Source organism: Chlorocebus sabaeus, chromosome 3 (assembly GCF_047675955.1).
Source record: "Chlorocebus sabaeus isolate Y175 chromosome 3, mChlSab1.0.hap1, whole genome shotgun sequence".
Taxonomy (NCBI): Eukaryota; Metazoa; Chordata; class Mammalia; order Primates; family Cercopithecidae; genus Chlorocebus; species Chlorocebus sabaeus.
The window spans coordinates 17231064-17256401 of NC_132906.1; positions in this window are offsets into that span (position 1 = coordinate 17231064).

The window sequence follows — 25338 nt, forward strand, 5'->3', positions numbered from 1 at the left end:
CACCTGTTTTTTTTCCACCTTTTGAGCTATCAATGTTTTTACATTTTCAAGTGGTTACAAAAATTAAAAAAATAACAATATCTGGTAATGAATAAAAATATATGAAATTCAATTTTTTTGTACATAAATAAAGCATTATTGAAACACAGTAACACTTGTTTATTTACGTATTATCTATGCCGGCTTTCCCCCTATCGTGGAAGAGTTGAGCAATTAGGGCAGAGACCGTACATGTCCTGCAAAGTCTAAATTTTACAGAGAAAGTTTGTTGACTTTTGATCTGGAACAACACCTGGCACAAAAAGACCGATGAAATAAATCATAGTGAATAAATGTGGCTTTACTTTTAGGAAGAGAGATTTGAAAACCATATACAACTTTTGTCTGACAGTTGGTTCCTCTGATAAAAGGATTTAATGTTCATCAATAAAGAAATTAAAATAGGATATAAATATATACTACAAGAAAAAAGGAAGATAGAATAAGAACAAGTAATAATACTGCATCTTAGCCTATGAAAATCGTGACCAACCATGTCTTCAAGAACTTAATAAAAAATACAGTAATTATCTCCATACATTATGTTATCAGTGTATTCCCTTATTTATTTACTTGCTCTCTTTCTGCCACTATGATATAATTCAGGTCATTCTCTGATACATTCTCTCTTTTAGCTAACCTGAGTATGACTGAGTTCCCAAACAGGCCAGATCTTCCTTACTCCAATAAACTTCCACTTTCTTCTCCCTCTGTCTGAGATACTTTCCTCTTTTGCCCACTTGGTAAAGGCTTGCTTGTGATTCAAAAGGCAAGAACTTAAATATCACCACTTCCTCACAACTCCAATGTGAAAATTTCCATACCTGTTTACGTACAACTCCATTTGTTCACTAGTTCGCTTATCCAACAAGTCTTTGTTGTACAACCACTGTATGATAGGCATTCTTCTAGGAATTGAGGCTGCAACAGTTATTAACGTAAAAAGAGACTTCATTCTACTCTCATGGAGTTAGTTACTATTTTACTAGGGGAGAGACAAATGTATTAATAATCATTATGTTAAACAGTGATGCAAGCTATAAGAAACAAAAATAAATTTGAATGTGTTGAGAATGGCAAGAATACATTGTCATTCTGTGTTACATGATACTTTACCCATAAATCTGTTACCATTTACAAATAGTACTATGCGGGACTGTGTTTACATTAGTCTCCACAAGGGATCTCATACTTCCTTCTGTCTCCAGCACACAACAGTGAGTGGCACGCAGTGAGTGCTGGATGACAGTGGGATGATGGAAGGATGAGTGGATGACATTTGTTAGTAGTTTAATATCTCTATGTAGAAAGTGATACACAAAGATAACTATAAGAGCATTTAAAAATATTAGAAAAATGTGCATCAATTTCACAATTGTGAAATTCAGGAGAGAAATAAATGAGAAAGTTAAAAATGATTGATATTTAAAGGCTCATTTTAACAGACAGCATCAAGACACAAAAAGAAAAAAAAATCAGTGAAAATTTAAAATGTTATGAATAGGACAAATTTCTGTTGCTGGGACTGAATCAGATAATTTCTTTTAATCATTTGGTTTATTGCTTTGCAACTCATCTATGCAGCTGGAATCTGGAAGTACCAGTTTTACATAGTATAAAAACTGCCCTAATTTTTAAGTTGGACTGAGTACATGGGTTTTTCTCCATTGGTTCCCTGCCAAAGGAAAAAAAAAGGGAAAGTACTTTCTCAAGCTAATTATATCTATGTTTAATAAATAATTAAAGTGATGTGTCCAGGAGTAATAATATGTTGAATTTAAAATTTAATTAAAAATTTTTAAAACAGGAAACTCCCATACCACAATTTCATATTCAGTATATTTCAAGGTATTCAGTAGATTTGAATGATGAAAATTAAATAAACCATTACAAATTTTTGAAGAGTTTACTTTTTCAAAACAGTCAAATCAGGTCATGATTGTTTCTTGAGATCATAGTTTCTTTGGACTTTCCTAAGACATCCAGAGAGAGGAAAGGCAGGGACAGTTCTTTCAAATGTGGCTTCAAGAAATATTACTTTATCTTACTTCTGTGAACTTGCTAGGAGAAAAAAGTATTACTTTATAACGGAAGCATCGTGTGTGATTGTGTGTGTGCACAAGTTGTATGTGTCAGAAAGTGTGTGTTTGCTTATGCGTGTGTGTGTACCTATATGTGTTTTCATGCTGAGAGCGCTAAGATAACATAAAAGCTCTGGAATGTTTTGGAAAAACCTTACTCTCACGTGATAGGAGTAGAGATTATCAGATACTTCCTGTTGACATATCAATCCTAATTATAGAGGCTCAGTGTCTCAGGGTGAGTCTCTCCTTAGACACTCGAAGACACTCCCATTGAAAAGAAAGACAGTTGCTCAAGTGTTCTGTTTTGTTTTTAATTTGCCTTGAAGTCATGTATTAATGCATGAGGACTGCAAGAAATAGGGTGGGGAGGCTTTAGCTCTAAAATTTCTTTTCTTACTATAATGTTACAGGAGAATCCCTGTTTTTTTGGCCTTCAAGGAATGGTGCAAAAGAATATCTTTTGTCTCAATTTCTGATAATTGTAGAAAAGGCAATTTGAGTGCCTAGAATAACATTTTCTCCTATTCAATTGCCTAGTTTTCTATCTTATTTCTGTGTTTACATTGTATAACTACCTTTTACCAGATGTCTCTCAATTTCAGAGATTTATAAGCCTTCAAGAAAAGTGTATACAATTATACAAAATAAACAGAGTGATCACTACAACTTTGTGATCATCTGCCCCTCATCAAAAGCAGGAGATAACTAACAACCTTCTGTTTGAGTTAAATTCATGGAAATATTTAAATGACACTTCTGAAATGACTTGGGGTTTTATACATATTGAGATTGTCATAATCTGAAATTCCATTTATCAAAAATCAGTACCAATCTCGGTGGCCTAACCAGAATGAGTCACTCTTGGAACCACTCAAGGATTAGTTATTACTATAGCTTAAAGGAATAAAACTGAATCAATGAACAGAAAGTAAATCCGGACATTGCTCCAGATATGGCTGAAACGAACCGGTTATTACATAAGCTAAAGATCTGTGTTGCTGATAATAGAAACACCCAAGAGATTAGAAGGATTAGTTTCACAAGGCACCACCCCAAGCAACTGAAAAATGTTCTAGTACAATGCAAATTCTCTTAGTGTGATAATAATTTTTTCCTTGGGCATTGAATATTTGCAGACTGTTGACAATACACTGAGCTCTGTTTGAAGCTCAGAGAGGAATGGCTTCTGGGTGGTACATAGTTTCCCTCTTCCACCCATGACAACTGTTAATCCTGCTTGAATTTGTGTTCTCAGTAACTCTTTTCCTTTTTCTTTCCGGAACCCATATATGCCTACCTCATGATGACACACACACACACAAAACACACATAAATGCACACACGCAACTCACTCAATGCTTGATTTTGTTATATGCTTAAACCACATGATGCTCGATTTTGTTCTTTCTGGAGCTGGAGCCTACAGTCTCTAGACATTAACTAACTAATAGAAGAGTTGCTAATGAATGAATAGTTGAGTGAACATAGTAATATTTATATCTGTAATGAATTCTTATTTATTTTACCTATTTATTCAACAGAGATGTACTGATTTTGTAAATATGCCAGGAGTTGTAGATTTAAAATAGAATTGGAAGTTCAAGATGCCTTAAGTAGATTCATATGGCTGGAGAAATGGGTTGGCTTGGGGAAGTGGAGAGATTGGCATTACCAGTTCTTGAAGAGTCATGCGCGCTAAGCTCAGGAATTTTGAACTTTGTACTGAAAGCTAAAAAGCATCACTGACACATGTTAAACAGTTACTACAGACATAACCACGCTGATTTAGAAAGATTATCATTGCTGTAGCCTGGAGGAGGCCCGGATTAGAGACATAGAAAACAGACTGAAGAAGGAGGCAGCAATCCAGAGGGAAAGAATATATCACAGCTTGAATTCAAGCAGTAGGAATAAAAATAGATAAATAATTTAGTGATGTTAGGGAAATATAAAATAAAAGAAGAAATCAAATAGATGTGTCTAAATCGAAGTGGAGGATGAATGAGAGAAAATGCATTAAGATGCATTTCAAGTTTCTAGACTGTGTGACTGAATTTGTGTCGGCAACTAGAGGAAACACAGATTTAAAGATAATCATTAGTAAATATATTATTGATTGTGATTTAAAAACAGTTTCATTGAGATATAACATGTATACCATATGTTTTACTCATTTGAAGTATATACATCAGTGGTTTTTAGCATATTCACAGGAGTATGCACATCACCACAATCAAATTTAGACCATTTTTTAAATTTTTTTTTTTTTTTTTTTTAAGACAGAGTCTTATTGTATTAGTCAGGGTTCTAATACAATAGAACTGTATTAAAGAACTGTCCCTGCCTTTCCTCTCTCTGGATGTCTTAGGAAAGTCCAAAGAAACTATGACCTCAAGAAACAATCATGACCTGATTTGACTGTTTTGAAAAAGTAAACTCTTCAAAAATTTGTAATGGTTTATTTAATTTTCATCATTCAAATCTACTGAATACCTTGAAATATACTGAATATGAAATTGTGGTATGGGAGTTTCCTGTTTTAAAAATTTTTAATTAAATTTTAAATTCAACATATTATTACTCCTGGACACATCACTTTAATTATTTATTAAACATAGATATAATTAGCTTGAGAAAGTATTTTCCCTTTTTTTTTCCTTTGGCAGGGAATTACTAATGGAATATATATATTCCATTAGTCCTAGATATATATAGGGAAGTTTATTAAGTATTAACTTATATGATCACGAGGTCCCACAATAGGTCATCTGTAAGCTGAGGAGCAAGGAGAGCTAGACTAAGTTACAAAACTGAAGAATTTGGAGTCCAATATTCCAGGTCAGGAAGCATCCCGCACAGGAGAAAGATGTAGGCTGGGAGGCTAAGCCAGTCTCTCCTTTCACATTTTTCTGCCTGCTTATGTTCTAGCTGCGCTGGCGGCTGATTAGCTTGTGTCCACCCAGACTGAGGGTGGGTCTGCCTTTCCCAGCCCACTGACTCAAATGTTAATCTCCTTTGGCAACACCCTCAACACCCTCACAGACACACCCAGGATCAACACTTTGTATCCTTCAATCCAGTCAAGTTGACACTCAGTATTAACCATCACACTAACTCTGTTGTCCAGGCTGGAATTCAGTGACTCAATCTTGGCTCACTGCAACCTTCACCTCCCAGGTTCAAGCAATTCTCCTGGCTCAGCCTCCCAAGTAGCTGGGATTACAGGCACCTGCCACCACACCTGATTCATTTTTGTACTTTTAGTAGAGATGGGGTTTTACCGTGTTGGCCAGGCTGGTCTCAAACTCCTGACCTCAAGTAATCCACCCACTTCAGTCTCTCAAAGTGCTGGGATTACAGGCATGAGCCACCGCACCTGGCCAAATTTAGACTGTTTTCATTACCCCAAAAGAAAACACCACACCCTTTAGTTGTCACTCTCCATACACCTTCCCATCTCCTCCAAGCCTAGGCAACCACTAATCTTTTTGCCATCTTTATATGTTGGCCTATTTGGGACATTTTATGTAAGTGGAATTATACAATTATATCATCCTTGGTGACTGGCTTCTTTCACTTAGAATGATGTTTTCAAGGTCTGTCCATGCTGTAGGATGTGTCAGTTTTTCACTTGCTTTTATTGCTGAAAAATATTCATTTGTATAAATATGCCACATTTTACTTATCCATTAACCAGTTGATGGACATTTGAGAATTGTTTCCACTTTTAGGCTATTACGATTATTGCTACTATGAACACTTATGTACAAATTTTTGTGTGGAGGTTGTTTTCCTTTCTCTTGGATATATGTCTACAAGGGGTATTGCTGGATCATACTGTACCTTTATATTTAACATCTGTGAAATTGCCGAAATTTTTTCCAAAGTGGCTGCATCAGGCCGGGCACGGTGGCTTACCAGCACTTTGGGAGGCTGAGGCAGATGGATCATTTGAGGTCAGGAGTCCAAGACCAGCCTGGTCAACATGGTAAAATCCTATCTCTACAAAAATACAAAAAAATGAGCCAGATGTGGTGACGTGCACCTGTAATTCCAGCTCAGAATTACTCAGGAGGCTGACACACGAGAATCACTTGAACCCAGGAGGTGGAGGTTTCAGTGAGCCGAGGTCGTGCAACTGTAGTCCAGCTTGGGTGACATAGTGAGACCCTGTCTCAAAAATAAAGAAACACGGTTGCAGCATCATTTTACACTCCCACCAGCGGTGCGTGAAGCCTCCAATAGCTCCACATCCTCACTGACACTTTTTTATTATAGTCATACTAGGAGGATTTATATTTTATATTTTATTTTTAGAGTTTATAGTATATATTTTATATATAGATATTTTATAGAGATATATAAATTTTATATAGATATATAGATTTTAATATTCATAGTGTTCAGTATATCTTTTTTTAGCTTATACTTTCGGTATCATCTGCAAGAAACAATTGTTTAATCCAGGGTCACAAATATCTATGTCTCTATTTTCTTCTAAGAGTTTTCTCATCTTATCTTGTACACTTGAGCCTTTAATTCATTTTGAGTTAATTTTTATAGATGATATGAGGTAAGGGTCCAGCTCTATTCTTTTGCATGTGGTAGCCCAGTTTTCCTAGAACCATTTACTAAAAGACTGTTGCTTCCGGCCAGGCATGGTGGTTTATACCTGTAATCCCAGCTCTTTGGGAGGCCAAGGTGGGCAGATCCCTTGAGGCAGACAGACCACTTGAGTTCCAGACCAACCTGGCCAACAAAGCAAAACCCTATCTACACTAAAAATACAAAAAGTAGCCAGCTATAGGGGCATGCACTTGTAATCCCAGCTATTCAGGAGGCTGAGGCAGGAGAATCACTTGAACCCGGGAGGTGGAAGTTACAGTGAGCTGAGACGACACTATTGCACTCCAGCCTGGACCACTTTTTTGTAAGAGCAACACCGTCTTACAAATAAATAAATTAAAATAAATAAAGATTATTGTTTCCCAGTTAATTATCTTGGCACCCTCTCAAGGTTCTATTATAACTATTAAATCAGGGTTAGATATCTAACATAAAACGGTTAATCTATAGGCTTGCCAATGATAATGAAGTGACCTGAGTTCAAAACACCCTACCCAAGTAAGAAAGAGCTAGGTCAATGAGATTGTTTCCTCTTGGATATTCAGATAGAGACATACTAAAAGAATTGGGCTATTAGCAACTAGAAGAGAAACTAAAGAATTATGAGGAAAGAAAAGTTATGTTATGTAATAATTATGAATGAGCTGAATTATTAAGAAGAGATGCTATAGGTAGGGAAAATATGGATGGAGCAGAGAATGATCTCTTTGCTCTGACAACTGAGAGGAAATGACAACATGACCCCAGAGATGCAGAATCTAGCAAAGCTGAGTCATGTTTAAGGCAGAAGGAGAGATGACATAGAAACTGTTGCGAAAGGTCTTATAAAACAGTTATTATTATTCTTGCATCCCTAAGAACCCTTTCTCCTGTTAGCCACAGAGATTTGTTAGTCCTTGCAACCAAAATGACCATCCATATTTGTGCCAAGTGCTAAATCTATGGACTTTTTGAAACACTCTTAAATAAAATGAAAAGGAACAGTTTATGTTAGTGGTATCTGGCTCAAAAGTTCCACAAATGCTACTTTCTCTGACGTAGTCCCAGACTTCCCTTGTAGGTTTCATAGGTATTACCATCACTTTATAATTATCATAGACGCCCCAAGTCATCCTGTTAACACAAGGATGCATGGCAATCTAAGTCATAACTAAAATTTCCTTGATGTCAGGAGTAAATACTGTAATAAATGATGTATCAAACTTAACTGATGAATAAATGGAGCCCATCTAACTGACTTCTCGCTTCATATTTTCCATTCATCTACCACGGTTTTTAAAAATTAATCTTAGAGTCTTTCTTTTTACTCAAAGAAAATATTTTGGATCAAATATGATACTTATCTTTTTTTCACTTAAGATAAATCATACTGAAAATTAATGCACACAGATGCCATGAATGCATGAGTATACATAATCGTTCTCTTAAACTCATTACCGTCACCCTTTCGTCTTTGATTTCAAGTAATGCTGAGTCTTTAAAAAAAAAAATCTCACTTATGAGAAGATAAACCTCCAGCAATGCGCCTTTGCAAGAAGGCAGTAATATTCAGACAAGAGTGATAGGGGTAGAACTGAGATTTTAGGCCAAGTTCCCAGGTAGGCTACAATAACAACATTCTTGAAGATTTAGAACTTCATTCAGATTTTTCTGAATGTTGACTTTGCTGCTTAAGATGAATACTATCTAAATCCTATATTTTCTGTGAAAATAGTTTTTAAAATTGAGGCAGTTTCTATCACTGAACTAACTATCCAGTGCAATATATGTTTGTTAAGCACATGCTGTGTATAGACGCTGTGCTGCTAAGCGACATGGTGCCAGGAAGAAAAAGAATCCATTTCTATACTGAGGAACCTCATGATCTATAGCAGGGGGAAATTTATAGCCAATTCCTTGACCTAAAAAAGAAATGCTGTTTTCTGAACCACCTGGAACCAGTAAAACTGCTGGAGTTCAAACTTCATCTCTATAAACCTAATCAAGTTACTTAAACTATCTAATCACCCATAAAGTAGGGAGAGGTAACAGTTCCTACTTCATAACTCCTTGGAGATGATTCTGTGAAGAGAAACTGAGATGATACATGTGCTTGTCACAGATCAGGCAATAGTAAGACCCAATAAATATTAACTATTATCTTCAAAATGTTATTAATTATTTTAAACCTTCAGCTACAATATGATTATTATTTAACAATATTGCAAAGATACTGGCTCAGTTTTTAGTTTTAATAGACACAGCTGCTTGTTAATTTGGCACAGTTTAATTCCAAACCCATCTCTCTAATGCATATCATCATGAATGTATAATTAAAGAGCTATGCAACTCAATTTCAGCTAAAGCAAAATTATTCTTTGTACTTTCAAACAATCTTTAATGTTATATAAATATTTTGAATATAACCCCCACCTTCTAGGTCTTCTGGATCGAAGTAACACAATGTTATGCATGCTATAGAAAGCTATTCCCCAAAGAAGATTTTGTAACATTGATTTTAATGAACACTTTTAAATAACCTGTCTTTAATTCTCATTGAGGAGAAATAATATATCTTGTCAATGATGAGTCACCTTAAATGAACTATAACTGTTCTCCATTCACCATCCCAATTTTCTGCTACCCTTGGAGCCACACTTCTTAAAATACTTATACCTCAGATTTACACTTCTTTACTTCCCATTGGTCTTCAAACAGACCAGTCTGCCTTTCTTTGTCATCTCTCCATTTAAACTCTCTTGACAAAGAACAAATAATTTCCCTGTTAACACATTTATAGATATGGTTCTTTCCCTCATCACATTCAACCTTCCAGCAGCATTTGATTCAATTGATAATTTCTTCTCTCTGAAAAGTTCTGATCACATCATAGGCTTCTCTTGGGTGAAACATAATACTCAATAGTGTGTTGGCAAATATTTAAAAGCTGATTCTCTGGGGGGAAAAGCCCGAACTGTAGTGCTGGCCAATTTTTGTAGTTTAAATACTTCTGCTATGACTGATTTCAAGCTGCCAGTGTAACATGGCTAAGCAGGGTAAAAAATATACACAAACAATCCAACACACCACTTACTCTACGAATTGTCATCTGGACACCACTGAACACTGGAATTGCAAATTTCATTTCTGTAAAATTCTAATAAGATGTAATTACATATTCAAAAATATTTTAACTTTAGCTATACTTAATAATTTTTACGTAAGTACTTGATGTTTATTAACTGTAGTTTGTATTTACCTTTGAAATTTATCTTTGAATTTTATAAAATAATGTTGACTTTATATATATATATATATTTTAGACAGAGTTTCACTCCATCACCCAGGGTGGGTTGCAATGGCCAGATCTCAGCTTATTGCAACCTCTGCCTCTGGGGTTCAGGTGATTCTCATACCTCGGCCTCCCAAGTAGCTTGAATTAGAGGCATGCACCACCACGTCCGGCTAATTTTTGTATTTTTTTTTTTTTTTTAGTACAGATGGAGTTTCACCATGTTGACCAGGCTGGTCTCGAACTCCTGGCTTCAAGTGATCCGCCCACCTCAGCCTCCCAAATTGCTGGGGTGACAGGCATGAGCCACTGTGTCTAGCCGATAGTGCTGACTTTTAAAAGAAAAATAACATCTCTCAAAACCTAAATAAAACTTACATTTTAGTAAGAATAAAAAAAACTACATAAATATTTATCATTTGGCTAGAAATACGGTTTTTTTAACTCCTTAAATCATTACTGATAATAGAACACAATGTACAGTGAATGAAAAAGTTGATTACAACATAGTGATTTTGCTAAAGTGGCATCAAAACTAAATTCTAGGCTGGGTGTGGTGGCTCAAGCCTGCAATCCCAGCACTTTGGGAGGCCGAGGCAGGCGGATCACAAGGTCAGGAGTTCGAGACCAGCCTGGCCAACATGATGAAACCCCATCTCTACTAAAAATATAAAAATTAGCTGGGCATGGTGGTGAGTGCCTGTAATCCCAGCTACTGGGGAGGCTGAGGCAGGAGAATCGCTTGAACCCAGGAGGCAGAGATAGCAGTGAGCTGAGATCATGCCATTGCACTCCAGCCTGCGTGACAGAGCAAGACTCCATCTCAAATATATATATTTATTATTTATTCTATATATATTATTTGTTCTATATATTATAAATTATGTATGTGTTTGTCTTATTTGTCTTATTATTCACCTAAACCTCAGGGGTCCATCAGTAAAACTTCCAGATATATAATGATAAACTCAGCTGTCTAACATTTTGGCAATTTTTAGTCATGTACAAAACATAGGTTTATGTATTTTTGTTAATATTGTCATTATGAAGATGAATTTGTGAAGGCAGAGGGGAGAGCACATTTTAATTTAATAGTGGTTAGTGTTATATCTAACTTTTAAATATCTAGACAAGAAGATGTGGGTCTCCATTTGTGCCCTGACCCCAAAGCCCTATAAATGCTGGGAGTGTCATATGATTTGGTCATCATGATAAACTCATAAGATAAAGATCCTTATCCTCTTTTATTTAAGCCAAGGTCCATCTGATTCCAAATTTAATGTTGCTAAGAACTACAATTTACTGCCTTTCACCTGTTTTCAGTGGTAAACAATTAAGTAAATAAGCAAAATGTTGTTTTTAAAACATAATATCTAATTTAGCAGTTCAAGTCAGGAACTTGTATTTTCCAAGTGCTACTAAACTCAAAAAGTAAGATTTAACATTCTCCAAATTAAATCCAAATTAATATATTCTATTTAAGACATTTATAATTACATGCTATGCTATAAATATTATTCCACGCATTATTTTCGAGGAATGATACATTTTTTGACAAATACTTCAGAAAATCAAAATCAAGGTAAACGAATCTGCTTTTAAAGCCATGAAGATGCTGGGAAAAAAAACAGAGAATAAATAAGACCAAATGGAAGACAGAAATTTAAGGCAGATGTAAACTAGAAGGTGGGAATGCCGTGGTTGATGGCTTTTGAATGGAAAGCAAGAAAGAGCAGACCTCGGAATGAGAATTTATTTGTGAAGCACATTGCACCTATTCTTTGTGCCATCCTAGAGTCATCTTAAGTGCTTCCTAACTTGCATCCCAAAATGCTGGTAGTCAGCTCAAGCCACCCCCGGTTATGGTCCCATTACCCCTGGGACATTAGATATCTGGTCGTTGCCTCATTGTTACTCATTTTTTAGGTTGTCGTGAACTATTTTGTAATGGGGACATAATCAGAATGTTCAAATAGGCCACCTGCTGTATTTTATCCTCAACATAAAATATAAAGGCTGTGCCACAGTGGAGGACAATACAAGGATGTTTCTGGCAGAAATAAGACTAAGGCACGTGCACTGTAAAGGCCATGCACACCACCAGAAACACTGAGCTTAAATCAGGCATCATCAGTGTAACACAGAGATGCTTTCCTTATTTATAATACTATCTGAACTGATATGTTCAGATGACGTGAGCAGTGAGGTTCATGATAGTGGCAGATGACATTATTTTAATCACAAAATTCAAGTGATTACTAATCCTCCTATTGTCACTTTAATTGAAGTCGAATTTTTTCACGTAATTTTAAAGAAGGTCTGCATCAAAAACATTATTTTAATACTTGGCTTCCTACGAAGATAAAATGTTCCACGAGTACAATGTACTCATTAATGTACTCATAATGCACACTTCTTGTCATGTTATTAATACCTCATCAAGGCAGATGGTCTCTTGCTATCTTTCAGATCCTAACTGAAGCATCATTTCTGCAGAAGGAGCGTGCCTGATTCTCCAACCTAAATTTGGTCACATAGTGTTGCATTCTCATAGTACTCTGTGCATTTCCTTTACTGGGCTCGTCACTATGGCCATGCATGTATGCTTTTCAGTGTTTACTGTCTATTCCACTAGATGAAGTTCCACAACTACAGGGGCCATGTTTCCTTGATTCACTACCTGTTCCCACCACTTGCTCTTTTCATGGCAAACATGACTTGCTCCAAAGTGATTCTGGAAAAATTTGATTTATTTCACTTATAGAGATCATTTAGTGTCACTTAAAGCTTTCAAAATGTAGAAAGGCTAAAAAGTGCAAAGGGCGAGAGAGATTAACATGATGGAGACATAAGGATGGCCAATGTTTAAGGTTCCCAGATGGTGACACAGAAAGCAAAAGACTTAAAGAAGTTGAAAATTATTTTATTTTGGATGAAAGAATGGTAGGAGGGACGACAAAATGGGCATTGGTTTGGGTCCCAACTCATGAAGGTATGTTGGGAAACAAGATGGGAATTTTATGGCCTCTGGAGTTCCCCTTGCTCAAGAAAATTTGCCAAGCAGATTCAGAAGGGAGAGTGTCTTGTTCATGCCGTTTTCAAAAATGGATATCATTTGAACCAGCCTCTATAATTCTGAGGACACTTGTTTCAGTTTAGTTCTATTTGTTACCCATACAGTGGTTCCTCTGAAGGGAAATAAGATTTTCAGACTCTAGTTTGAAAGATTTTATCCATGTTGAGCATTTATAGATAAAATCATTTCCTAAATGTTGAAATATTTCAGTTTTTTCTTTCTTTTTCTTTCTGTTGGAGTCTACATTCAGTGGGAATATATGACGGACTTGGTTTTGCCCCATATGAGAACATGAAAAATTAGATAATGTCTATAATCTACCCCCTTATGAAATTGAATGCCAGCTTCGTGTCTTAATCACCTTAAAGCCCCTATGGCCTAGGGCAGTGTCTGGCACATAGCAGGTGCTCAAGAAATATTTGTTGAATGTAAAACTCATGTAAAAGTGCCTCATCTAGTAGGTCATCTTTTCTCCCACATTCCCACCCCCTATCCTCAATTCCATTAGACTGAAGAATCCAAATATGTAGACTCGGCATGGGATCAAAGACATAACACCTTAAAAGAAGAATTTCACAGAAAGTTGCCAAAGACTTGGAGAAGCCCCTCCACATACATTCCCCAGATGAAAAATCAATCTCAGACAAGACCCAACCAGGACACAGTAGTAGATTTATCAATTTTTTTCTGCAGACATAAGAGATCTGTGGGGCCATCTGAGTGATGAAAGTGGACTGAGCTAGAATCATTCCAGGACACTCATGTGAAATGACTGCAGCAAATCAATCAGCATTCTTAGAGACAGCAGACAGCAGTGTTTAAACATCAAGCAAGAGGTCAGGAATCTACTGCATTCCCTAGAGGGCAGTGGTTCCTAACCTGTTGGATCACATACCCCTTAGAGGATCTAAGGAAGGTGTAGGACCCTCTGAAGATTATTGCACATTTCTGGTTATGGATGAGAAAGACAACATATATATGTCAGGATATTTTCAATCCCAATACTATATGTGTGGCAAAGCTTTAGAAACACTAAGTGGATGGTTCTTTACTGGTCCCCTAGAAAGAGTCCAAACAAGCATGCAGTGGATGCTCATTATAAATAATTAAGATGGAGCTAGAGTTGGGAGAGTGTGGCACCCATAATGCTTGGTGTTAGGGAAAGTATCCTAAGGACTTCTGGGTTTTCTACATGCCATTACTCAGTCACATACAAGTGCAGTGACTTATCAGATTGATACATTTGGTAAGAATAAATGAGGCATGCCATGCCTCTTCCTCTTGGGAGCAAACCTGGAAGCAAGATGTGCCCTAGAAATAAGGGCAACCTTATTCTTTCTCTTATGTCTGAGTCTTATTTTGTGTAGACTTGACAAGGAAAGAGCTACTTCTTCATTCCCCTTAGAGACCTCCACCACTTAGTACAAAGTGGTGCTCAGTATCTGTTGTCTTTTGCAGTGATTCGTTGATGTGCACGCGTCCTGACATTAAGTAAATCTCTTGTGCATCTCAGCATTCTCGGGGAATCATTATGGAAGTTTTGCCATAAGCTTCTATAGAATCTTTTAAAATTGTGTATATTATATGAATTCTTTTAAAAATTTAGACATAATCTTGTGCGAAAATTAGTAATTGTTAAAGCAAGCTACATATGGCCCGAGAAGAATTCCATACTTCTATATTTGAGTCCTTGTGGATAAAGTGTAACCTAGCTTAATAGTCAGACGAGATTGAAAACTTAACTTAGGAGTATGCCTGTAACAACAACTGAGTCTTGGCCAATCCCAGCAGCCATACTTCAACCACTTATAAACTGCTAAGTGTTCAAACTGTGTTCAAATAAGGCAAGTGCCAGTCTGTAACCAATCCAACTGTTTCTGAACCTCACTGCCAATTTCTTCCCGTCATTTCCCTTTTTTTGTCTATACATTTCCTTCCACCATGTGGCTGTCCTGGAGTCTCTGTGAATCTGCTGTGATTCTGGGGGACTGCCTGATTCACGAATCCTTCATTGCTCAATTAAACTCTTTTAAATGTTAATTCGGCCGAAGAGATCAATAGCTCCTTGTTTAAACAACCTTGACAAAAGCCACTTTATAATTTGCAGAACAAGCAACAATATATGATGAACTGATAGCCAAGATCTTTGAGCTCATTTGTGTTTGTTTTATAGTGATATGCTCCACTGCTCTTGTTTTTATTGTTTTTTCAGCATTTATTAGTCAGAATTTCCCCTCTCCCTAATTTACAAGGCTGTCTAAATGGTGCTATGTCAGAAACATAAAAAGAATCAGACAAAACTAATTTTTTTCGTAAGTGTAATTGTTAAAATAAAGCTCTGGAAATCATTTAAAATCCAGAAGCCCAGGATGTATACGGATTTATAATTGTACTATTTTCTGACCTTAAACTTTATAATACATTTAAACTTCACAGATATCAACATAAACTTTGTTAAAAGGGCTTAAACATTGTTCAGATGAGTCCCCTTGAAAGCACAGGTGGCTAGTGAATAGGACAACCTGCCAGTGTGCATCCAGCACTTTGGGAAACCGGTGATGTCTGGCTGAACTGAGTCTGTTCTGAAAGGTATGTCATTTAAAACAAGTTGAGCTGGTCAGACCACTCTCCATCAATGCATGTTATCAACAAAGACTGATTAAACTTTAACTTCCCACTAGGAGACCATTGTAGACTTTTGTGGTTGAGAATGCTGAAGGCATTTGTAATACAGGAAATACATTTTCAGAATAGTTACTACCAGGTATTTGGTAAATAATATTTGTGTGTACTCTGACAAGACTGAGTGAACATACGTTTCATAGATTCACCGGTTATTTTTATTTTGGAAAAGTTTAAGTTTCACATGAAGCAAAACCTATACACATAAAAATATCACTTATTTTAATACATATTGCTACTGTGAACATACGGCCTATAAAAAATAATTTTAGTATATTAAATTTGGAGTTGAGGAAGCCTTTAATCTGTACATTGTTATTAAATTATTCTCACAACTACAGTTAGATATTACACATCTGATATGGATTTATTAGTGTCTAAGTAACTATAAAATACTTTAAAAGGTAAAAATTTAACCAACTTTTAGTTTCTTTAAGGTTCTTAGATGTTAATAAATTTGTTTAATTTCTATTCAAGGCATAAAAATAGTCAATGGAAATTATTCTGCAACTGTGATTTCCAAAATGCAAAATTAACATTTAAACCAATTTAAGTTTTGGGTAGCCATTTGTGTCACCTAAACATAATTTAGGTGACAGAATTACAAAAGTTCATATGTCTCAGCACAAATACTATACAGAACAGATGATGAGAGGAGAAGTATACTCTGACACCACAGCCTTTCCCTCTAGGATATTGCAATTAATCACCTTGGTTTTTGTTTGTTTGTTTTATGACAAGAAGCCAAAGTACACAGAAGAAGCATGGATTATACAGTTTGAGTTCATTAGGTAGAATTTTACTTTTTAAGTTAATTAGCAGCCCCTAGAGACATCCTAAAAGAAACAGCATATTTCCAACAAGACTTGAGGAAGATTCATGTAAACAATGAAACGAATAAACAAAATTGTAAGCATGGAGCTGAGAAATGATGACAAAAATCCAGACTCAAGGCAGTTAAAGCCCAGACAGGGGTCAGATGAGATAATCTATGGGGGTAACTGAATGACTCTGGCCAGTATGGGAGAGAAAGGTAGGAGATTGCACCTGTGCTTCCCTCTATTCCCTCCTGAAACTGCACTAAAATGGCAGTCAAGGGATTTTTTTAAGCATAAATATACCCAAGGAAATATAGAAGAAGATGTGGCTGCAGCCAGATTTTGGAAGCTGGAAAGCAGGTGAATGGAGGTAACTAACCTAACAAACTAGAGGAAGCCAGGACTTGAGCCAGCTGCACAGAAATCCAGCAGCAAGACCATCTGAGTTGTTGAAACTCCACAAAGGACAGAAATGGAAAGTACCATGTACCTTTGAAAATGAGGTAGCATTTGGGCTAAATGTTCATGTTAGCAGCAATTCACCTCCCAAATCCTGTTTCTTACCCCACCCCGCCAGGTAACTGCCTCACATCACCCCAGGCAGAAGATTCCATGGCCTTCCAGAAAGATTGAGTTAGGAGCAACATGCTGCCGAATCCCAGGCTCAGCTGGCCATGGAGTTAGCTTGCTGACAGTTGGAGAGTCAGTGAAAACCTACATAATGACAAGGAAAATCTCCTACTATGTTACCAAGTCAACGGAGAAAACACTATCTGGCTTATACTCCATATCTTTCCAGGAAGAATAAAGAGTTCCTTTCTGGGGAAACCAACCAAGCCAAGAGAAAAGACATACACACACTGACTGTTGAGGGCTTCTGCAACAAAATAACCCAGCCAGATCATCCTACAGTGAGAACTACCACCTGAGAAACCCCCTCAACCTCCACAAACATGCGCATGTGCACGCACGCGCACACACACACACAGAGCTTCTAATCAGTTTCTAACATGAAATACAAAGGCCAAAATAATCAAGGAAAGAACAGAGAAAAGGCAAGTCATAGAAGCAAACTTCTCAAAACTCTAATTAGTCCTTCAAAGATGTAAAAAAAAAAAAATGCATTCTGAACCTAAAATAGAATGGTATTTTTAAAAGAAGCATTTTGATAACATAAAAGAACTCAAAGAATTTGAACATATTATAGCAGGAACAGAAAATGCCAAAAAAAAAAAAAAAAAGGAGCTGGAACATAAAATTGAAGAACTTTTTCTGAAAGTAGAAGAAAATGCAAAAAGAAAAATATATAAAGTACTGAAGAAGATCGGAGATCAATATTTACCTAAGAGACTGCCAGAAAAACAAAGAACACAAGTAGAGAGATGATACGATTTCCCAGGCCTAAGCATGAGTTTCCAGACTGGAAAAAACCGATTTTCCAAAACAATAAAAGACCTTCATGAAATCACAGCATCAGAAAAATTCCAGAACTCTGTTCACAAAGAGATAATTACAAAAATTACTGACAGAAAAATAATGATCGAAATCAAGGAGTGGAGGATCAAAGCGCCACCAGGTTTCGGAACAATTGGAAGCTGGAAGACAATGGAGTAAGGCTTTAAAATATCAGACAGAAAATTATTTCCAACCATCACAATTGTCACTCCACTAGGAAAGCACAATAAAGGACTTTTCATATATACAATGTCTCAAAAAATGTACAATTTACACTTGAAACTGAAAACTTAGAAATAACAATAGAAACATTATATTTATAAACATGGAGGTAAATTTTTTAAAAGGCCACCTGCCTCTGGGCATTAAGAATCAGAAGCAAGGGAGTTAATTACTATTTTAGTTTTACCTCTTGTAGAACTAATTGACTTTTAAAGCCATTTACCTTTACAATATTGGTTACAATAAAAATTACTTTAAAATACAAAATAAACAATTAAAATTAAGGTGCAAAATATTATATACAGGTTGCTCTCACTGCAATACAAAAAAACAGAGTTACACATGCCTGTACACGGACAGACTATTTCTAAAGAAGAGGAGGAAGCTGATAACAATAATTGTCCTTAAAAAGAAACTTCAAGTTACAACGGGGGATTTACTTTTAATTGTGTACTTGTTATCTAATTTTAACTTCTAACCAAGTTATTTCTATTTCAATGTTTTGAAATAAAGTGAGTGGTTTTGTTGGAAAAATGCTGGAGATTTATCCTCTGCAATTTGTATATTATCTTATGTTCTGGGATTCTTTGTAAACTGAAGATACCCATATGTCAACAGTGTATGCTGGAGTCTCAGGATGGAGCAATGACAATGAATCACAGGGAGGTGAGAATTCATCCGCACTCCAGGCAGGATTAATTTGAAAACATATGAACAGATTTAAGAACAAAAGAGAAAAGGAGAAGGGGTATTACCGTACATGGGTTATCAACATTCTTAATCATAATATGTAAAGAAAGTACATTTTCAATTTAGAAATAATCCTAGAATCTAAGAAAACTTATAAATTGCAGAGGATTAAAGGGCAGGGCTTGATGAACAACTGGATAGAGACAGTGAAGAGAAGAGTCAAAAATATTCCCAACAATTCCTGGATAATAGAGAATAGTCTGCATAGTCCTTAAATGGAAGGAGGAAAAGAACAATGCTAACAGTAGTAAATACCTGTCGAGTGCTTGCCTACTATGTGCCAGACACTATTGTAAGCACATACATGTATTAACTCACTTAATTGCTGAAGATCACTGTGAGATAGGTACTACTACCACCCTCATTTTATAAGCTACAAAAACAGAAAGTTTTCTGTTTTTTTTTTTTTTTTTTTTTTTTTTGGAGACAGAGTCTCGCTCTGTCACTCAGGCTAGAGTGCAGTGGTGCCATCTCGGCTCACTGCAACCTCTGCTCTGCCTCCGGGGTTCAAGCGATCCTCCTGCCTCAGTCCCCTGAGTAGCTGGGATTACAGGCACATGCCACTATGCCTGGCTAATTTTTGTATTTTTAGTAGAGACAGGGTTTTGCCATGTTGTCCAGACTGGTCTTGAACTCCTGACCTCAAGTGATCCGCCCGCCTAGGCCTCCCAAAGTGCTGGGATTACAGGCATGAGCCACTGCACATGGCCAACAAGGCTATTTTCATTAAAAAAGAAAAATGTGTCACAGATTCTATGGGTCAGTTTTTGCAAAAGTGTAGCACTTTTCACTGGATCCTCTCCACACTCACTTCTGTTCTGAACCTGATCATTAATACCTTTACAGGAGAATGTTTGGGCTTTGATTTGCTTTTCTTACGAGCAAACTGGCTAAACTAGACACCTAACTTAAAGTCTTGACCACCTACTCCGCATGATTTGCTAAGAGTTTTAACAAGAAATTACATAACCATCATACAGGTTGCTGCCGCTTTCACATTGTGTATCTTTCATAGAATGACAAACAGATGAAATATTCAAAGGCATGGAAAGTAGGTATGAGCTCTTTCACTTTCATGTGTCACCTTGAATGATCACAGTTCACAAGTGATAAACAGGTAAATATGTTGCAAGTTTGGTATCAATAAGGTAAATTCTTTCAAGTTAACCACTACTTCACCATACTCCCATGAATGGTAATCCACAGTTTTTATTCACAAGGGTCCTCAATCACTTTAAAGCAAATTGAAATCCTAGGCACATTTTGCTATTTCTTAATATTTTGCTCTAAGTAAGTAATAAGAAATCCCATTTAATTTCTTTACTTTATAGCAATTTTTGCTATTTCAAACTCCTACATTCCTGACTGTAGAAAGAATGAAGGTACTATTTCCGTAAATTATTTGTTTGTGCAAATAGAGAAGCCTGTTTTTTGCTATTACTACCTTCTAGTGGATGCATAGCATACACCAATTTTCATGGATGCACTGGGCCTTTTCCTTAACAATGGCCTTTCAACAGCTATGCTGTCCTATATGGTAACCACCAATCACATATGGCTATTTAAATTTAAATTAACAAAAAAATAAATGGAAAATTCAGTTCCTCAGTCACACTGGCAACATATCAAATGCTCAGTAATCTCGTGTAGCTATTGACAGCTCTGACATAGAACATTTCCATCATCATGGAAATCTGTATTGGACAAATGTTTATCCAGACTAACGTGTACATTATGGAACACGGAGACATGAACTTATTTAACCTAAAGGAATTAACCTATTGACAACAGATTAGCCAATGCCATCCCAAAACTCTTGATTCTACTCTCAGCATCCAAGATTTACAGAATCAAAAGCTAACTGTTCTGGAGCTTTTCATACAAAAGTTAACCTCACCTTTTTATAGATAAATTGTTTTCTTTAAATCCAACAGATTTCATCACTCCAAGCGTTCAAAGGCCTTGTGGTGGCTGCCAGGCGTGGTGGCTGATGCCTGTAGTCTCAGCACTTTGGGAGGCCAAGGTGGGAGGATCACTTGAGGTCAAGAATTCAAGACCAGCCTGGCCAACATGATAAGGCATCGTCTCTACTAAAAATACAAAAATTAGCCAGGCTTGATGATGTATGCCTGTAATCCCAGCTACTCGGGAGGCTGAGGGAGGTAAATCACTTGAACCTGGGAGGTAGAGGCTGCAGTGAGCTGCACTCTCACCTGGGTGACAGAGCAAGACTCTGTCTCAAAAAAAAAAAGACCATGTGGTGGCAGATACATTAAATTATTTTCAACACAGTTCTGTGTCGTGAACTTACAAGATAAAACCATGGTATGCTTTCCTTTCTTCCTGAGATTCAGAGAGAGAGAGAGAGAGAGAGAGAATAGAACTCACTTATTTTCCTGTTTGTTTGTTTTGTTTTGTTTTGTTTTGTTTTGTTTTGTTTTTGAGATGGAGTCTTGCTAGGCTGGAGTGCAATGGCACAATCTCTGCTCAAGGCAACCTCTGCTTCCCAGGCTGAAGCCTCAGCCCCCCAAGTAGCTGGGATTACAGGCGCCTGGTACAACACCCAGCTAATTTTTGTATTTTTTTAGTAGAGACTAGGTTTTGCCACATTGGCCAGGCATGATGGTGCATCTAGAATTCCTGGCCTCAGGTGATCCACCCTCCTTGACTCCCAAAGTGCTTGATTACAGGCATGAGCCACTGCACCTGACCAGAACCCAATTTTTTTCTAACAAAGGCTAATTTTTAAAAAGTTGGCAAGAGAAGTTTTTTAAAAGAACATATATACCTATAAGAGTTGTAGACAATACTCATACATGACATCTACATTAGAGGAAAGTCCAAAACATTCATGATAAAGGTAACGTTTCTGATTTGGGGGTTTATTATTTGAAAACAAAAGTGGGGTGGGGGAGGAGTTCTTTGAAATGCTGAATGTAAACTTGCCACTGAGTAAATGTCTTTCTTTAACTCAATCATAAGAGTGTAGGCCGGGCGCGGTGGCTCACGCCTGTAATCCCAGCACTTTGGGAGGCCGAGGCGGGCGGATCACGAGGTCAGGAGATCGAGACCATCCTGGCTAACACGGTGAAACCCCGTCTCTACTAAAAAATACAAAAAACTAGCCGGGCGAGGTGGTGGGCGCCTGTGGTCCCAGCTACTCGGGAGGCTGAGGCAGGAGAATGGCGTAAACCCGGGAGGCGGAGCTTGCAGTGAGCTGAGATCCGGCCACTGCACTCCAGCCTGGGGCACAGAGCAAGACTCCGTCTCAAAAAAAAAAAAAAAAAAAAAAGGAGTGTCTTAAGCACTATACTGGGCTATACTACACTATACTGCACATACAATTTATTTTCTGGATGAACTAAATTTCCACCTTCTAAAACTTTTAATATTCAATTATAGTTCACACGTAAATATCGTGCTTAATTTTGTTATGTGAATATCAAGATATTTGACTGTAGGTATTATTATCTCTGCCTCAAATGTCGAATGAATCACCTAATGGCCTCAAATGAATTCAATCATTATTAGAGTAATAATGTAAATAACCAGACTAAAAGATGTACATAAGAATTATTTTCTTTTTTATCAAAGCATAACCCTACTCTACAAATGCCTAGGACTTCGGTATTTAGCAATATTGAAGAAACAGTTGATGGACACCTAGAAGTACTAGATAACCAATGAATAAGTACAGTCCTTGCCTTTGTGAAATTTGCAGGCTGGTGGGAGAACTGACAGTCACATAGCTATTATGTCCATTTGGACATCATGGAACATAACAAAAAGGATCATGAAGTAAACACACCTTAGGAACCTCAGATACAACCCTCAATGAATATACATTTATTTTTCCACTCAATGACTATTGTCTTGTGCTGTGTGTTGAGCACCGTTCTAGGCCCTGGGGATACAACAACAAATTGGACAAGGTCTTATCCAAAGAGCAGTCACAATTAATTTATATAATGATATTCAAGTTTCATCTCTTGCCTTTTTTTTTAAGGCTCATATATATTTGAGAGGGTTTTTCCCTTGCCATGAATTTCATCTTCTGGTTATCTAGTTTGCATATTGAAAGTAGAAACGGGTGCTCATTGGCTTGTTGAAATGGTAACAAATATTTGTTGAGCATTGAGATACTTGCCATCTGATAGGAGTAACAAAAAATAAATATAAGGTGACAAGGCTGTAATAAAAATACATTCAAGGGCCAGGCGCAGTGACTCATGCCTGTAATCCAGCACTTTGGGAGGCCAATGCAGGCAGATCAGAAAGTCAGGAGATTGAGACCATCCTGGCTAACATGGTGAAACCCCGTCTCTACTAAAAATACAAAAAATTAGCCTGGCATGGTGGCACGCACCTGTAGACCCAGCTACCCAGGAAGCTGACGCAGGAGAATCGCTTGAACCTGGGAGGCGGAGGTTGCAGTGAGCCGAGATCATGCTACTGCACTCCAGCCTGGGCGACGGAGCGAGACTCTGTTTCAAAAAAATAAAAATAAAAATAAACTAAAAAGAAATACATTCAAAACTATTGGATAATAGAGTAAGAGGAAGATAACTATTACAGGGAAGACTAGGAAGGATTTGTAAAACAGAAGACATTTGACTTAGTATTAAAGAGTAGATGGGAGTTTCCTAAGTGCAAAAAAGCAAGCCAAAACTTGGAAATAAACAGGAGCCTGCTGAATGGAGTCTGGTGATTTAGAGCACAAAGTTCAGGGAGGAGAATGGCAGAAAAACAGGATGAAAAATTGTTCAAGGATATATTTATACCATGAGAAATGAATATGTTTGGGCTGAATCATCTATCAATAGCTCATTTATAATCTGAATCAAGAGCCAAACATCTACTTCCTGCTTTTATATAAAGCTTTATCACAAACATGTATTATTTTAAGGAATTCTATTTCAGCCAATACGCTAATGGAGAGTATAAAAATTATTCTTAATACGTTTTTCACTAAATAATTCACTTATTCAACAAATATTTTAAAGTGTCTATCCTCTGCCTAGCATAATACACGGATTTGTAGTAATCCAAAAGGTAAGCAAAATAGAGTCTACGTTTGAGAATTTGTTGTTTAACTGGGGAAGCAAAGGTGGCCAAGGTAATTGCACTACAATATGACATGTGTACTGTTGGAAAGATGGGTGAATTATTTAGGAGCAAAGAAGATGTGACTACCTCAGAGAAAATGTAGAATATTTATAGAAAAAGTAATATTTTATGTGTTTTTAAGAATGATTAAGAGTTCACCAGAAAGACAAGTGAGAAGGTATTCTAGGCAGAAGAATAAAGAATAAAGATATCTTCTAGCTATAGGAATTCCTGGCAAACATTTCTCTGACCTAGTTTCAAAAATTAATAAAAACATTTTCAAATTTAAGAAAAGCATATTGTATAAAGATACTTTCTGACTATAAATGTATGTTTTATTAAATTTATATGGGGTTAAGTAGATATCATACTTTGGAAAAATACTGTTTATGAAATAAACATATTCCTAAAATCAAAACTGGACCGAGTTTTTAGTCCTCCATTATAGTCTGGCTGTATTTTTTCTACTCAAGTAACTCTTCTTAATACTGCTATTGAGAAGAGTGAGACAAAATTTAGGGCAGAACAAAAATCCTGCTAGCATGGTAGGCTGAAGACAGAGAAGTCATACCACTATGATCTCAAAATCCCTTTCTGGTGTTTCTCTAAATTTAGTCCACAGCAAGACTGGGAACAGCTCAACAATACACATTTGTGTAAGATTTTCCTCCTTTCCTATTGAGCTCTTCCAGGATCCTACTCTTCTTTACTTGCAAATTTTTATAAGATATAATTTACACGTTGTGAAATAGAAAATTCCAAATGTAGTGTTTGATGAGTTTTGATTAATAATACATACATGTGACTCACACTGAAAACAAATCAAATATTTTGATCATTCCAAAAAGTTTTCTTTTCCCTCCATGTATAGAAACTGGTATTCATCATTACTGCTGTCTTCATTTCTATATTTTAATTTTATAACCTTCATTCCCAAGTAGACAGGAAGTCCAGTCCCCACCCAAAGAGAATGGTGTTTAAATACATATACATGCAATATATAAGCTAACAATTTAAATTCTGTAACAGTTTTCCTGTATATAGAGTAGTAATTTTAGCAATAAATAGATGCCAAAACATTATCATCACTGAAAACATCATTAAGCATTTTTATTGGAGGAAGAATTTATATAACTGTATTTATGTGAATGAAGCAAAAATCCAAAGTAGAATCAATACCAAATATGGAAATCATAAAACAGTGTAGGC